Below are 16,878 nucleotides of genomic sequence, written 5' to 3' on the forward strand. Positions count from 1 at the left end.
TACAGGGTAAAGAGAAGAGGGGCCAGCACTGTGCCCTGGGGTGCTCTGGTGCTGCTAATCACAGTGTCAGACATGATGTCCTTCAGCCTGACATACTGCGGCCTGTCAGTGAGGTAGCTAGAGATCCAGGTGACCAGGCATGGGTCCACTCGCATCCTGTTCAGTTTGTCCTGAAGCAATAGGGGCTGGATGGTGTTGAAGGCACTCGAGAAGTCCAAGAAGAGGATCCTCACTGTGCCATTTCCCTTATCCAGATGCAAGTGGGCTCGGTGTAGCAGGTAGAGGATGGTGTCTTCCACACCAACACCTGCCCGGTATGCAAACTGCAGACAGTCTTGAGCATGTTGCACCTGAGGTCTGAGGAGGCTTAGAAAGAGCCGCTCGAACATCTTCATCAGATGTGAAGTGAGTGCCACTGATCAGAAGTCGTTCAGCTCTCTGGGCCAGTTCTTCTTGGGAACTGGAACGATGTCTTCCAGAGGGTGGGCACTCTCCCCAGCTGCAGGCTGAGGTTGAAGATACATTGGAGTGGTTCACCCAGTTCAGCAGCGCAGGTCTTCAGTAGTCGGGGACACACCTTGTCCGGGCCTGCTGCTTTCCTGGGGTGAAGCTTCCTCAGTTGACCTCTGACCTGGTCTGCTAGTGATGCATGGAGGAGTCAGTGTTGAGGTGAGGGAAGAGGAGGAGGGGGCTGTTGCGATGACTGGGGGGAGGTGTGTTGAGGGAAGAAGGAGAGATGGCTGCAGTGAGGGGGAGGGTGGGGGGGACGTGGACTGGTTGAATCGCTTGAAGAAGTTCCCTAATTCCCTAAATCCTGGCCAATCAGTCCCCAAAATTATCGAGTGGGTAAGGCAAGGATTAACTGCCGCCTTTACTCTAAATTTCTCCCCTCGAAATAGAATGTGGACTGACACTAAAGGGTAGTTGTGAACATCCCCATGCGCACACAACACCTTCATCAATTGTGCTTTCCCCAATGCCTTGTCTTCACTAAATGGCACATTTAGTGAAGAGTGGGGCCTGCCATAATTTAATGGGGGGAGGTCCCAGTGTGGCATTGGCGGGAGCAGCTGTCACAGAGCCGTCTACATCATCACTGCATCAGAGTGAGGAGCAGCAGGCTCCTCCTCCCTCTCTCAGGGAATCCCTCGCAGATTTCCTGTTAGAGCAGTCGTGAGACGAAACTCTGCGGCATGCGTTTGACCAAGTGAGAGTAATCGATGGTCAAACGCTCCAGCCAAATGCCACCCCGTCCTTCCCCTATATCTCCATTATTAAGGATAGGTTACACCAAGTGATGCAGGACACTCAGACTAAGGAACTGATAACACAGCTTTTAATCCCAAAGAGCCGCCGGAAATGTATATTCCAGGCAGCTCACTTTAATCCCACGGCCGGACACTTGGAGCAGGATAAGACACTAGCCAAAATAATGGCCCGGTTCTATTGTCCAGGGATTCACGGCGATGTCCGTAGGTGGTGTACAGTGTGCCGCGAATGCCAGTTAGTAAATCCCACAGCCATTCCAAAAGCACCTTTGCGCCCTCTGCCATTAATCGAGACCCTGTTCGAAAGAATTGGGATAGATCTCTTTGAGCCATTAGATCAGTCAACACGAGGATATCGCTTTATTTTAGTTGTGGTGGACTATGCAACGCGATATCCGGAAGCAGCGCCTCTTCGCAATATCTCACCACGTAGTATTGTAGAAGCAGTCTTCCGCGTCATCTCCCAAGTCGGAATCCCCAAAGAAATTCTGACTGATCAAGGCACTACGTTTATATGTCATGCACACTGCGTGAACTGTATGGGTTACTGGGAATTAAGCCTATCCACACCAGCGTTTATCACCCACAAATGGATGGCTTAGTCGAACGGTTCAATCACACCCTCAAGAACATAATTCGGAAATTTGTAAGCGAGGATGCATGCAACTGGGATAAATGGCTTGAGCCCCTGTTATTCGCAGTGCGAGAGGTCCCGCAAGCCTCCACAGGGTTCTCCCCATTCGAATTATTATATGGGCGTGAGCCGCGTGACATTCTAGATGTGCTGCATGGAAATTGGGAGGAGGGACCTTCAACAAGTAAAAATGAAATTCAATACATTATCGACCTGCGCACCAAACTCCACACACTCACGCACCTAACCCAGGAGAATTTGCAGCAGGCTCAAGAATGTCAAGTCTGTCTGTACAACAGGGGCACGCGCCTTAGGGAATTCACACTGGGAGATAAAGTACTCGTGTTGTTGCCCACATTGAGCTCCAAATTGATTGCCAGGTGGCAAGGACCCTTTGAGGTCACATGGCGAGTCGGGGACATCAACTATGAGGTAAGGCGAACGGACAGGGGTGAGGCATTACAGATTTACCACCTCAATCTGTTAAAACTTTGGAACGAGGAAGTCCCCATGGCATTGGTGTCAGTGGTTCCAGAGAAGGCGGAGCTGGGGCCGGAAGTTCAAAAAGGAAAATTGACATCACCCACCGCTCCGGTCCCCTGTGGAGACCACCTCTCTCCAACCCAACTCACGGAGGTCACCCAGTTGCAGACAGAATTTTCTGACATGTTCTCGCCCCTGCCCGGCCGCATTCACCTCATAGAACACCACATTGAGACGCCCCCTGGGGTAGTAGTGCACAGCCGCCCTTACAGACTGCCCGAACACAAAAAAAAGGTGGTTTAGGAAGAACTCGAGGCCATGTTCGAAATGGGCATTGTCGAGGAGTCCCACAGTGACTGGAGCAGCCCGGTGGTCTTGGTTCCCAAGGCCGACGGGTCAGTCTGGTTCTGTGTGGACTATAGAAAAGTCAATGCAGTGTCTAAATGTGATGCGTACCCAATGCCTCGTATTGAAGAGTTGCTCGATCGACTAGGCCGGGCTCATTTTTATTTGACACTGGATTTGCAAAGGGATATTGGCAGATCCCCTTGACTCCGCTATCCAGAGAGAAAACTGCCTTTTCCACACCGTTTGGCTTACATCAGTTCATTAGGCTTCCGTTTGGGCTGTTTGGGGCGCCCACTACATTCCAGCGGCTTATAGATAGGGTTTTCCGCCCCCATTCCACCTATGAGGCTGCATACATGGATGATATTATTATTTATAGTAATGACTGGCCGCGGCACTTAGAACATCTAAGAGCCGTCCTTAGGTCACTGAGGCGAGCGGGACTCACAGCCAACCTGAAGAAGTGTGCGATTGGGCAGGTGGAAGTACGGTATCTGGGTTTCCACTTGGGCAATGGGCAGGTGCGTCCCCAAATCAATAAGACAGCAGCGATTGCGGCCTGCCCAAGGCCCAAGACCAAAAAGGGGGTCAGACAGTTCCTGGGGCTGGCTGGCTACTATCGTAGGTTTATACCTAATTATTTGGACGTCACCAGCCCACTGACTGATCTGACTAAAAAGGGGGCACCAGATCCGGTCCAGTGGGCGGAGCAATGCCAGTGTGCTTTCTCGGAGGTAAAGGCTGCATTGTGTGGGGGGCCACTATTACACTCCCCTGACTTTTCTCTCCCCTTTGTTTTGCAGACAGGAGCGTAGGACAGAGGGCTGGGGGCTGTTCTGTCCCAGGAGGTGGAGGGGGAGGACCGTCCAGTGCTGTACATCAGCCAGAAGCTGTTGGTGCGCGAGGGCAGGTACAGCACAATAGAAAAGGAATGCCTCGCCATCAAGTGGGTGGTCCTTGCCCTCTGCTACTACCTGCTGGGGCTCCCTTTCACACGCTGTTTGGACCACGCACCCATGCAGTGGCTCCACCGCATGAAGGATGCCAATGCGCGGATCACCCGTTGGTATCTGGCACTCCAGCCATTTAAGTTCGAGGTGGTCCACAGGCCGGGGGTGCAAGGGGGGGGAGTCAGCTGCAGGCTGGATGGCTCCCCGGCCTGAGTCAGGCAGTGGGGGTATGTGGCAGTGGGGACATGGTCAAGCGTCGGTCTGTAAATGGAGGGCGGAGTCAGAGAAGGTAAGTGGCAGAATCACTGCACCTGATGGGACTGTGTTTGTCTGTCTTCCCCAGTGACCGCACCCTAGAAGATGAGAGGGAGAGCAGAAGAAGGGAGCTCTCCCCAACCTGAACACTCGTGTGTGTGTGCGAGCAAAATAAGACGCTGAAAAGTGCAATAAAAGTTTTTGTGAGAACTCAGTTCTGGCCTGCCGTGCTTCTGTGCTCCACTCACCTTAAACTATTTCTACAATGACCTAAAACATCCTCAGATTTTCACACAAGTCCTAAAAGTAGATAAAGAGAACCCAGTTAAACAAATGAGACAAAAATATTATACTTGGTCATTTATTTATTGAGGAAAATGATCCAATATTACCTATCTGTGAGTGGCAAAAGTATATGAACCTTTGCTTTCAGTATCTGGTGTGACCCCCTTGTGCAGCAATCACTGCAAGTAAACATTTCCGGTAATTGTTGATCAGTCCTGCACATCAGCTTGGAGGAATTTTAGCCCATTCCTCCATACAGAACAACTTCAACTGTGGGATGTTGGTGGGTTTCCTCACATGAACTGCTCACTTCAGGTTCTTCCACAACATTTCAATCGGATTAAGGTCAGGATGTTGACTTGGCCATTCCAAAACATTAACTTTCTTCTTCTTTAACCATTCTTTGGTAGAACGACTTGTGTGCTTAGGGTCGTTGTCTTGCTGCATGACCCACTTTCTCTTGAGATTCAGTTCATGGACAGATGTCGTGACATTTTCCTTTAGAATTCGCTGGTATAATTCAGAATTCATTGTTCCATCAATGATGGCAAGCCGTCCTGGCCCAAATGCAGCAAAACAGGCTCAAATCATGATACTACCATCACCATGTTTCAAAGATGAGATAAGGTTCTAATGCTGTGTTCCTTTCTCCAAACATAATGCTTCTCATTTAAACCAAAATAGAATTTTGGTCTCATCTGTCCACAAAACATTTTTCCAATAGCCTTCTGGCTTGTCCATGTGATCTTTAGCAAACTGCAGACAAGCAGCAATGTTCTTTTTGGAGAGCAGTAGCTTTCTCCTTGCAATCCTGCCATGCACACCATTGTTGTTCAGTGTTCTCCTGATGATGGACTCATGAACATTAACATTAGCCAATGTGAGAGAGGCCTTCAGATGCTTAGGTGGGGTTTACATTAGACCGTATCAGCAGATCATCAGATTAACGTTTTTAAAACGATTAGTGTGCACACAGCAACACCAATACACGATTAGTGTGCACACAGCAACACCAATACACGATTCGCGTGCACACAGCAGCACCAATACACGATTCGCGTGCACACAGCAGCACCAATACACGGATACGCTCGGCTCCGCAGGCATCCTGCGCTCCAAATCACTCCGCCCTGAACAGCGAGTGCCCTCTGGAGGGTGCGCACTCCGGCCCTGCGCAGCTCACAGAGCGCGTGAGTATAGCGCACGAGCAGTGATTCGGGACTGAGCCGCTGTGTGTGTGATCTCAGTGCATATCACTTACCACTTGCAAGTGGAAGGATGGCAAGCCTAAAGACAATCATAACTACACAATGGGCAGTATTTGCATCAGTATTTGCAGTATTTTCATACTTTTATACTCTTTAATGAAAGGTGATACAAGGCGGAAGTCCGCACCGTTTTTCAGCAGTCGCATCACATGACCAACGCCAGCGAATCAGGAAGGTGGATGTCACAGTGACGTCCAATGACGACGCCAGCTAGAGCTCAGCACAGCGTATCCGCGTATTCTCAATGTTTACACAGCACCGGACCACACACGATCTGGATTGAATACGTGGACCCTGGCGGATTCCCGTTTCCCGGCGTTTCCAGGTGGTTTAATGTAAACGGACAGTGCATCCGCGAAGAAAACGAGACAGATACGGTCTAATGTAAACTTGGCCTTAGAAGTTACCCTGGGGTCCTTTGTGACCTCGCCGACTATTACACACCTTGCTCTTGGAGTAATCTTTGTTGGCCAACCACTTCTGGGGAGGGTAACAATGGTCTTAAATGTCCTCCATTTGTACACAATCTGACTGTGGATTGGTGGAGTCCAAACTCTTTAGAGATGATTTTGTAACCTTTTCCAGCCTGATGTGCATCAACAATGCTTTTTTTGAGGTCCTCAGAAATCTCCTTTGTTCATACCATGATACATTTCCACAAACATGTGCTGTGAAGATCGGACTTTGATAGATCCCTGTTCTTTAAATAAAACAGGGTGCCCACTCACACCTGATTGTCATCTCACTGACTGAAAACACCTGACTCTAATTTCACCTTCAGATTAACTGCTAATCCTAGAGGTTCACATACTTTTTCCACTTACAGATATGTAACACTGGACCATTTATATCAATAAATAAATGACCAAGTATAATATTTTTGTCTCATTTGTTTAACTGGATTCTCTTTATCTACTTTTAGGACTTGTATGAAAATCTGATGTTTCAGGTCATATTTATGCAGAAATATAGAAAATTCTAAAGGGTTCACAAACTTTCAAGCACCACTGAATGTATATGCACTTACAGTAATCATGCACAGCTTAGTTGCATTCATGGTTTGTTTAATCATTTTTAAGGACCACCCATCAACATTGAAGCTAAAAACATCTGATGCACATCCTCAAAATATCTTAATCTCAATAGGATCTGAGGTAGGGGCGGCACGGTGGTGTAGTGGTTAGCGCTGTCGCCTCACAGCAAGAAGGTCCAGGTTCAAGCCCCGTGGCTGGAAAGGGCCTTTCTGTGCGGAGTTTGCATGTTTTCGCCGTGTCTGCGTGGGTTTCCTCCAGGTGCTCCGGTTTCCCCCACAGTCCAAAGACATGCAGGTTAGGTTAACCGGTGACTCTAAATTGACCGTAGGTGTGAATGTGAATGGTTGTCGGTGTCTATGTGTCAGCCCTGTGATGACCTGGCGACTTGTCCAGGGTGTACCCCACCTTTCGCCCGTAGTCAACTGGGATAGGCTCCAGCTTGCCTGCGACCCTGTAGAACAGGATAAAGCGGCTAGAAATAATGAGATGAGAATGAGATGAGGATCTGAGATAATTTCACCTGACACGGATTTGATCTTGGGGCTCAATCTGGATAGTGTGGCTGCACGCGCCTGGTGTGCTAATAATCTTCCCGCTTTATCCCCAGTCTCAAAAGTTGTTTAGCAAGGAATAACTGCGTCTGTGTTTTACTTGTGGATATTAAGTCAAATTTGGACTGAAGCTGAAGGCGTTCTTATAAAGAGCAGGGGTAGGAGCTGAAGCATACAAATTGTCGATTCTATCATCCTTAACTTTTGAAGTGCATTGCAGTATCTTTTTCAAGCAGGTGGCGTGATAGTATTATTCCCACATTACAGCTGCAGAGTCTGTTTTGATTCTGAGTTCCGAATCCTGTCTGTGTGTTCTGCCTATGTCAGTGTGGGTTGCCTTCCGGCTTTCAGTACCTTCCCTCCTCCTGCATAGTTTTTTTTTTTTTTTGCAAAATGGCAGAAAGAAGTTTCTGCTCATAGAATATGTTCCGTTCAGCTGTATTAATTTGTACTCGTATTCACTGTTGGAGAAGTGACATTTCTGGTTGTAGTAAATCACGATGCAAATGGAGATTGAATGCAAAAAAGAAAAGAAACCCAGAGTCCTCCTTCTATTCAACTTGCTGTTAGGGGTCGTGGAGGTGTGCTGAGATAAGGATCCACAAGCAGAACACAGACAGTAATCAAATAAATAGAGAGATTTAATCAGGGAAAAGGGCATGGCACAAGGGTAAACAAATGGGACAAAAACAAATGGCAAAAATAATCCAGATAACAAGAGACAGAAAACTAGACAAAAACACGAAACAGGCAAGGACAAAAAATGCTAGAACAAAAAAATTAAAACAAGAAAACACCCCTAGTGCAAAAAAACATGAACTAGAATAAACCCTTAGTGCAAAAACCATGAACTAGAAAAATGAGCTTGAGCAAACAACCATGAAACATAACAGAGGCGCAGAAACATCTAGAAGCAAAGCAAGATGTTCTGGCAAAGTTCCTCCTTCTTCTTAGTTTATTAGCAGATTACATCGCTTTGGTGCATACCGCCACCTACTGTACAGGAGTATGTAAAGGGACTTAGCAGACTATGGCTATTTGATCAAGTAAACAAACAAAACAAAAATTAAATCCTTTTCATTAGACCGGAGTTATTGAGAAAAATAAATAGGGATTTCATTTTCTCTTTGCATTCCTACTTCTTTCAGGATATTCACTATTCCATTTTCTGCCTCTCTTTCTTTCCACTGTCGTCTGTGTTCTGAGCAGGGCTTTGAACCGGTTCAAGGAACGAAAACGAAAACCGGGAACTTTTTCTATTTCACATGGAACAGAAACGAAACCAGAAACTTTATTATTTTTTATGTTCCGGAACAGAAACGCTTATTAAAAATAATGGTAACCAGTTAATACCGGTTTTTATTTCGTTCCTCAAAGTTTCCGTAGCCTACAAATAAAAAAAGTAATTCTTCTCGTGCGCAAGTTTCTATGACCCGCTGGGGTTCACTTCCTGTGTGACGTTCGCTGACTGAATGGAGAGAGCGGGAAGGTGGACTACTATCACGTCTCCATGTGATAATAAGTGAGTAAGTGCATTACTGAGTGTCTGAGCAAAGAAGAGCCTGAATGTTGCAACCTCCCTATTGGCTGTTTGTAAAAATGTATCAGTTGTTGCCCTTCCCACGGGAATCATCGCGGGCTCGAGAGACGAGACCTGACGAGTTAGTTCGTTGGTAGCAGAACAAAATGTCTGGACACAAATCGGGTTTTCAGAAAAGGAAAGAAAATAAACGGAGGGTCGAAAATACAAAAAAGGAGGCAGAAAATGCAAAACGAGTTTTAAGGTAGGACAAATGGTTACTTTTCTGAGGCAGCCCACCGTGGCTGCAGGCTTTCAGTTGTGTCATTGAATGGTTACTTTTCTGAGGCAGCCCGCTGTGGCTGCCTGCAGGCTTATTTATTATAGCCCATTTAGTTAAAATAGTTGATATAAAATGTTTATAGTTATAGTTATGTGATGGTTGTCCTGATTTAGACTGGTGGTTTTTTTTTTGGGGGGGGGGGGTTGCGCGATGTTGCACCCGGGTCCAGATTAGGGCAGAACCGGCCCTGGCTACATTTCAGGTGTAGTTTGTTTTATGAATGTATGTACTTGCATAGATGTGTACTTGGTCTTCCAATATGGCGCCTAACAAAATCTCGCGGCGCGGTGACGTCATGCGGTAGCCCTCTATAGGGCCTGACTAGCCTTTGGTAACACACTAAACGAATTATCTTTCATTTTTGGCACTTTTTCTGTTTGTGTAGATGGGAAGACATACTGAGAATCCAAATCGCCAACATTTGAAATAATAATTGTTTTGAATTATTTCTTGTCTTATTTAATGAAGGTTGTAATAGAATTAGCCTACATTTGGCTTAAGCTGGATGAGACAGAGACATAATTTTATAGCCATTTGTTAAACAGCTGACAGGGAATGTAATTAACCATTCCGGGAACGAAATTTTTTTGTTCTAACCGGTTCGGGAACGTCTATTTAATGGTGGAACCCAAAACCGGAAACGTTAAAATTCCGTTTCTGTTCGGAACGAACCAATAGGAAAAAAATTCTGGTTCTGAGTATCTGTAACAGTTAAATAGAACATGATCTACATCCTCTTTAACTTGGCAGTACCTGCATAACCCATTACTCTTCCCTACTATCTGCAATGTACCATTAAGACATGTGTGACCCAACCTTAGTCTACTATACACAACCTCTTCCCTTCTGTTGAGACCTGTAGCCCTTTTTTCCCAAACATTTCCCTGATTTGATTGGTAGAACCTGGCATTGTGCTCTGCCTTCCAATCATGTTGCCATTTGATCAGCATTTCTGACTTAAGTTTAGTTTTTGCTTCTCCCTTCCCCATTGAGATATTAATTCCTATATGTTCTTTTTCCAGCATTTTCTTGGCAATTTTGTCAGCCATTTCATTTCCTTTAATTCCTACATGTGCTGGGACCCAACAAAATTGAACTAATATTCCAAGGTTTCTAATATTTAATAGCAAATGTCTTGTCTCAATTACCAGATCCTCTCTTACTGTATTACCTGATTCAAGGCTGAGCAAAACTGCAAGTGAGTCAGAGCATATAACAGATCTAAGTGGTTTGATTTCTTCAATCCATCTCAGTGCAGTAATTATTGCAGTTAACTCTATTGTGTATATTGATAAAAATTACTTAATCTATATCCATAACTTTTGTTAAATTTTGGGATAAAAATCCCAATTCCACAATGACCATTTTGTATATCTTTTGACCCATCTGTAAATATCTTTACAAACCCATAGTATTTAGATATAAGATGTCTTTCACAGTACATAGCTAATGCCCGTTCATTAGTTTGTTCCATTTTCTCTTTCAGCAGTTCTAGATCAACTTTTGGGACTGGCAACATCCATGGGGGAACTTTGCTCAAAACAAGTGCAGGACTAAAGCTAAAGTCTTTAATTCCATATTTCTCCCCCATGTCATTAACTTTCCACCCAAAACCAGGACTCTTTAATTGGTATTCCCAACTGTTGTTTAGCACAGACAGAGCAGGATTATTTGTACTCCCCATAAGCCTAACCCAGTATGTTAAAGACAGTTTCTCAAATCTTAATTTAATTGGGGGTTCCTCAGCCTCGACTAACAGTACACAGGTAGGCGTTGTTTTGATTGCTCCTAAGGCAATCCTTAGGCCTTTAAACTGAACTCTTTCAAGCTTCCTAATAGATGTTGTACATGCAGAACTATACATCCATAATCTATGGTTGATCTGATTAGTGCTTTGTACATGTTCATGAGTGATTCTATATCCGCACCCCAGTGTTGCCCAGAAATCGTTCTCATAAGGTTTAATACTTTTTTGCACTTAGTTTCTATATGTACTATGTGATGTTTCCATGTAAGTCTTTCATCCATCACCATCCCCAGATATTTGAATGTTTTTACTCTTCCAAGTGTTTGATTATATAACATTACTTTATAAGTCTCTGGAACCTTCTTTTTAGTAAAAAACATTACCTTAGATTTTTGTATAGAGAACTTGAATCCTCAGTCTATTCCCCACTGTTCTAGTATTTGCATCTCTTTGTATGCTTTCCACAATATGTGAAATGTTACGCCCCCTTTTCCAAATCACAGCATCATCTGCATACAATAATCCTTCTCTTCCTTTCTCAAATATGTCATTAATCATGAGGTTGAATAAAATAGGGCTGATGACACTCCCTTGTGGAATACCACTTTCTACCATGATCTCATCTGATAGTCCATTTCCTACTCTGACCCTCAAGGTACGATGTGATAAAAAGTCAAGGATGTAATTATACATTTTCCCATCAATTCCAATCTTCTCTAATTTGACTAATAGTCCCTCTCTCCACATTGTATCATAAGCTTTTTCAATATCCAGAAAAACTGCCACCATTACCTCTTTCATAACTAACATCTTTTCAACCTCATTACAAAGTTTAACAAGAGCATCACTAGTTGATTTACTTCTTCTAAATCCTGTTTGATAGCCTTTAAGCAAGTCTTCCTTTTCCAGAAAGTAATTTAATCTGGCCACTACCAATTTTTCCATTAACTTTCCTAAGTGTGAGGTTAAAGCTATTGGTCTGTAGTTACCTGGATTACTAGAATCTTTCCCAGGTTTAGGAAATGGAAGAATTACTGCCTTTTTCCATAATATGGGTAATTTGCCTTCATTCCAAATTTTATTAAATAGTTCAAGGATCTTTTCCAGCATTTTGTCAGGGAGTTTCCTAAACATGGCATAACATAATTTGTCAATTCCTGGTGATGAGTACGCTGTATTAGCAGCAGCCATTTTTAACTCTGGTAATGTAAAGTCTTCATCAAGTATTGACCCTGTTCCTGTTTTAGCATTTAATATACCTTTATTTGCTCTTAAAATTTCCTCTTTCCTTTTTTTTATAACACTCGTCAAGATGATCTCCTTTATGTATGTCTGCAAATATTTTAGCCAACATATTAGCCTTTTCATTGTCTGATATAGCTTGTAAATTCTTGTCACTAATTAACACAGGAATATTTGATGGCTTATACCTGCCTGACATTTTTTTAACCATCATCCACATCTTATTCAAAGTTGTCTCCCTACCTATTGTAGCACAAAACTGTCTCCAAGATTCCCTTTTGACTTGTTTAATCACTTTCCTTGCTAGAGCTTTTTTCCTTTGGTATTCCATAAGATTATCCATAGTTAATGTTTTACGCAATATTTGAAAGCTCTGTTTCTGTCTTTAATGACTTCTTGACACTTTTGATTCCACCATGAGACATTCACTTTTTTCTTCTGACTTTTACTGATAGGAATACTTTGACTAGCTGCAGTGATAACAGGAATGGTTATATTATTATTCACCTGATCTATAGTTTGATCTTTCTCCGGCATGTTTTTCATTTTTTCATTATTGCAACTATGTAAAAATTTCTCCCAATCTGCTTTAATAAAATTCCACTTGTGATGTATGTAACTCTCTTCAGTTTTCAATTCAATTCCTACTCTGCAAAATATTGGAAAGTGATCACTACCAATGCTTGTATTTAGATCAACTTCCCACTCGCATATACTGGCTAATTTCCTGTCTACCAGAGTTAGATCAATACATGATGTTTTATTTTTGTATACATTTATCCTTGTACCAGTACCATTATTTAAAAACATACAAGCATTCTGTCATTTATCATTTCTTCTACAACTTCCCCATTCAGATCTGTATAATTACTTCCCCATAGACTGTTATGGGCATTAAAGTCCCCACACCATATTTCTCTATGAGATCTTTTGAAAATATCTCTCAACAGCCCATTTATTAAAGCTTTACATGGGTTATAATAATTAGCAATTGTATATTTGCCATTATCACCATTAAAAATTTCACTCACAATACATTCATGCTCTTCAGCTGTTTTTAAATGTCTGTATGATATCCCTTCTTTGATAAAGGTCACACACCCTCCTCTATCTTTTATTCTATCCTGTCTTATACTGTTGTAACCTTTTAAGACAAAATCCAAATGTGGTTTTAACCATGATTCCTGAATGCATATAACATCTGGTTTACTGCTTAATTCTTCAACATACCTTTTAAACTCCTGTCCATTTGCAATCAGACTTCTTGCATTCCACTGGAGAATGATAAAAACCATTAGGCATTTAACCAACTTGTGACTCTCCATACTTGCTATTTAACATTTCATGAATTTCATCAGCTTTAGTTATAATACCCAAAAAATCATTTGCAGTTTTTACAACTGATCTAATTCGGTCACTCTTACTAGAGTGTTGCATTGTAACATTTACTATGGTACAAATGAATGCAATAAATTCATTTTCCTTAATCAAAAGGGTCTCATTTGTAATGCGTGTTTTACATTCACAACATTTTGGCTCTGGGTTAGACTTTGTTAGGCCTACCTTTGTTAGCTGAGACATATTGGTCCCATCATCATTCTGTCTTACAAAGCTAGAGCTGTGGGCATAATTTATTGGAGTCCAAGAAACTTGCTTTGATGGAGAGACATTTCTATTAGCATTGGTGTCTTTCTTAGCTTTATTTATTTCCTTTAATGCATCTGCATATGAGACTTGATAAGTTACTTTATATTTCTGGACCTCCTTTGCTTCTTTCTGCCTCTCACATCCTCCATAAGCAGCACTATGCTGACCTGCACAATTGCAGCATTTTAACTGAACATTTTCTCCACATTTCCCATATTCACGTCCTTCTCCACACTTTGCACATCTAAGTTTACCCTTACATTGGGCTGCTACATGTCCAAATCGTTGGCATTTAAAACATCGCAAAGGGGGAGGAATATATTCTCTCACTGGGTAGCACATGAAACCCATTTGTATCTTGTCAGGCATTTCATCTTTAAAGTAAAATCGATAGGCTTTCTGTTTTCTCTTTACCTTTGGTGAGTCGTTTTGCATCCACTATCTCTCCTCCTTTCAGGTTATTCTTAATATCTTCAATGGATACTGAAACTGGAATCCCTGTTATAACTCCTCTTTTCTTAGCTATTGCTCCTGGGATGTGTGATGTTATTTTATATCCATTTAGTGATGTTTTCTTTAAGATTTCCCTTCTCTGATCTTCAGATATCGCAAAAATCATTAGTCTTCCATTTCCTAAGAAGCGTGCATGATTGATTTTACCTATTTCTTTTTCTATGGCTTTGGTGACATGAATGGGGTGTAAATCTGGCCCTTGTTGTTCAAAAACTATGATAACTTTCCAAGCTGGTTCCTTATCAGGGCCCTGTACTACGAACGGAGGTTAACCTACCCAGAAGTAACCCAGGGTTCCCCCGCTAAACCGGGGTTGACAAAACCTGGTTATCTTGTTTGGGGTTAAACGGTACTACGACGCCGGTTATGAAGTTGATTTGTTGAACCTGGTTTAACCTAATCAGGGTTAATGCGCGTTCATGTTAAAGGGGAGGTTATCAGTGCAAATCACCACTGTTCACAATGGCACCATACTTCACGGAGGAAGAATGCGCTGTCATAATGCAAAGCTACGAGGAGTTCAAAACAACATTAAGAGCAAAATCTAACACAGTGGCTGCCAATAAGGAGCGGCAAGCATGTTGGCAACGAACTGCCGATCGGGTAAATGCGCAAGTACATTCTCCCTTCTACATGTTCCAGAACAGAAGTATAGGATGAGAGAAAGCTTCATGATCAATCACAAGTCACAGAAAATGGTCCTTCGACGTGGCCCCAGTCATATATAGCTTGTTTAATGTCCGAAAAATCCTGAATAAAATTTGGTATGGTAAATTCATGGAGTAGCCTACTTAAGCTGATATGTGCACAGAGTCACATGAATTAGGATGACTGACTGTTCAGTCCCTTTGACTAAGTTGGTGTATGTCCTGTGAACATTTCAGAGGCAACAGCAGTGCCAAACGCACTTGGCAACAGGTGAAAATGAAATATAAAAACATCATTCATAATGGTGTGTGCATGTGTGCGCGTGCAAGCAAGCATTCATTTGCCTTTTATTTATTCAAGTTTTATCTGTTTGCCTAATAGTTCAAATTGTTTTGTATATAGTTTATAATGTTGTTGTGTGATATTAATGATAATATTGTGGGAAAACTACTTTGCACGGACGTTCATTTAATTTATTCTATCGTCATTTTGTTTGTTCTATTTTTGTGTATTTTATTTATTTATCTGTTTGTCTAGTTGTATCTATTTTTCTAATAATTTTTTTTGCATTAAGAGTTTGTTTTTTCCTATTAAAATAATCTTATGTTCTTGTTATAACTTTATCTATTTATCTGACTGTTTAGTTATATCTATTTTTGTTACAATTTCAATATTTTTAATATAGAAAGTTTGTTTTTTTCTATTAAAATGTTCTTGTGTGATAACTAGTTCTTGTGTTATATTTATTGTAGTTGTATCTATTTTGTATCTCAGACTTAAATATTTTTGTAAAACAAGTGTTTTTCTATAAAATATTCTTGCGTTCTTGATAACTATGTTCTTGAGTGTTTTTTTTTTTTTTTACAGAAAAGCCGTTCTGCATGGACATTCATTGAAGCCCTCATTGTTTTTTAATGGTTATTTATGAGCGTTTAGGGGTTACAATAATGTAAGTCTAGGTTGCTTTATATAAAAGGTATGTCCAGAAATATTGATGTCACTGTCTAAGCAGAGGGATCTGGCTTCTTTAGACACTGTCTTCTTAAAACTGAATAAATATTTAAAAAGAGCCAAATGAGCCAGTCTTTTGAACGGCTCTTTTCAAAGAACGGATCACAAAGATGCGGATCCCATCAAAGAGCCATAAATCCCATCTCTAATCTGCGCTCCGATATCGCACAGGTCATCCAGGTACGCTGGCATTGTCTCTAGAGGAAATGTCGGTGGAGAGGTGGTGTTTAAAAAGGGTGTGGTTAATCGGAAACCTCGGGTTAACCAAGAACATAACCTGAGACGAGCAGGTTTGAGATGCAGCGTAAGTTGCCATGGCAGCATACCTCGGTTTGAACATAGCCAACTTTCGTAGTATGGGTTAATCGGGAAGTTACGCTGCACGTGATCAAGTTACTCTCGAAGTTACCCTGGTAAGCCAGAAAACCCGCTTCGTAGTACAGGGCCCAGGTTTACTCATAGGTTTACTTCTCTTAACTGTTTCTACAGATCCGCTACTATTGCTACCATCTGATCTTCGTCGTCTCACTTGCTTTCTCCTCACTTCCTCCCAAAACATATCATCCACCTTCTCTTTATCTTGTCTATAACCATCTGATTCTTCTGCCATTGTCCACTTTACATTCACTGTACAGTTGAAGTTTTTAGAGTTCAAACCTTCCGCGTTTACCCCGATTACAGTGTTCTCCAGCCCTTCGCACCTCCTTTTTTTTTTTGCCTTCCTCTATGAATGGTGTTTTTATAACAGCAGAGAAAACCAGGAAGTGAGTGCAGACATGAAAGAATTCCCGTTCCGGATTCGGATCGGCGCTGGCATGAGAGATTCGTAATCTCCGGAGTGGATGTCCGGAGCAGAGCATGAAACTTGCACCACAGACACATCATTATTTTCTTAAATCATTAAAGACCACTTAAGTTTGGTTGGAAACAAATTATTTTTAAAATCAACATCATCATCATCATCATCATAGTGGAACTCCCCATGTGCAAAGCAGAACCTCCATACTTCAGAGAATATGGGAATGCATCAACCTGATTTTTGATGGCTTTTGCGATCGTATGACATCTGTACATGCATATGAACGACATAAGTGTGCCTCCACAGGGTACCTGATCGTATGTATCTCATAAA

The 16,878-nt window shown here is 42.3% G+C and overlaps 1 protein-coding gene across 2 annotated transcripts in view; it reads right to left on the minus strand.

The window, feature by feature from the left end:
• LOC132880299 (desmoglein-2-like protein) overlaps nt 1-16,878 on the minus strand; it is a 352,687-nt gene that overhangs the window by 321,514 nt on the left and 14,295 nt on the right. The window lies entirely within an intron of this gene.

This window comes from Neoarius graeffei, chromosome 1, assembly GCF_027579695.1.
Source record: "Neoarius graeffei isolate fNeoGra1 chromosome 1, fNeoGra1.pri, whole genome shotgun sequence".
In the NCBI taxonomy this organism is placed as follows: domain Eukaryota; kingdom Metazoa; phylum Chordata; class Actinopteri; order Siluriformes; family Ariidae; genus Neoarius; species Neoarius graeffei.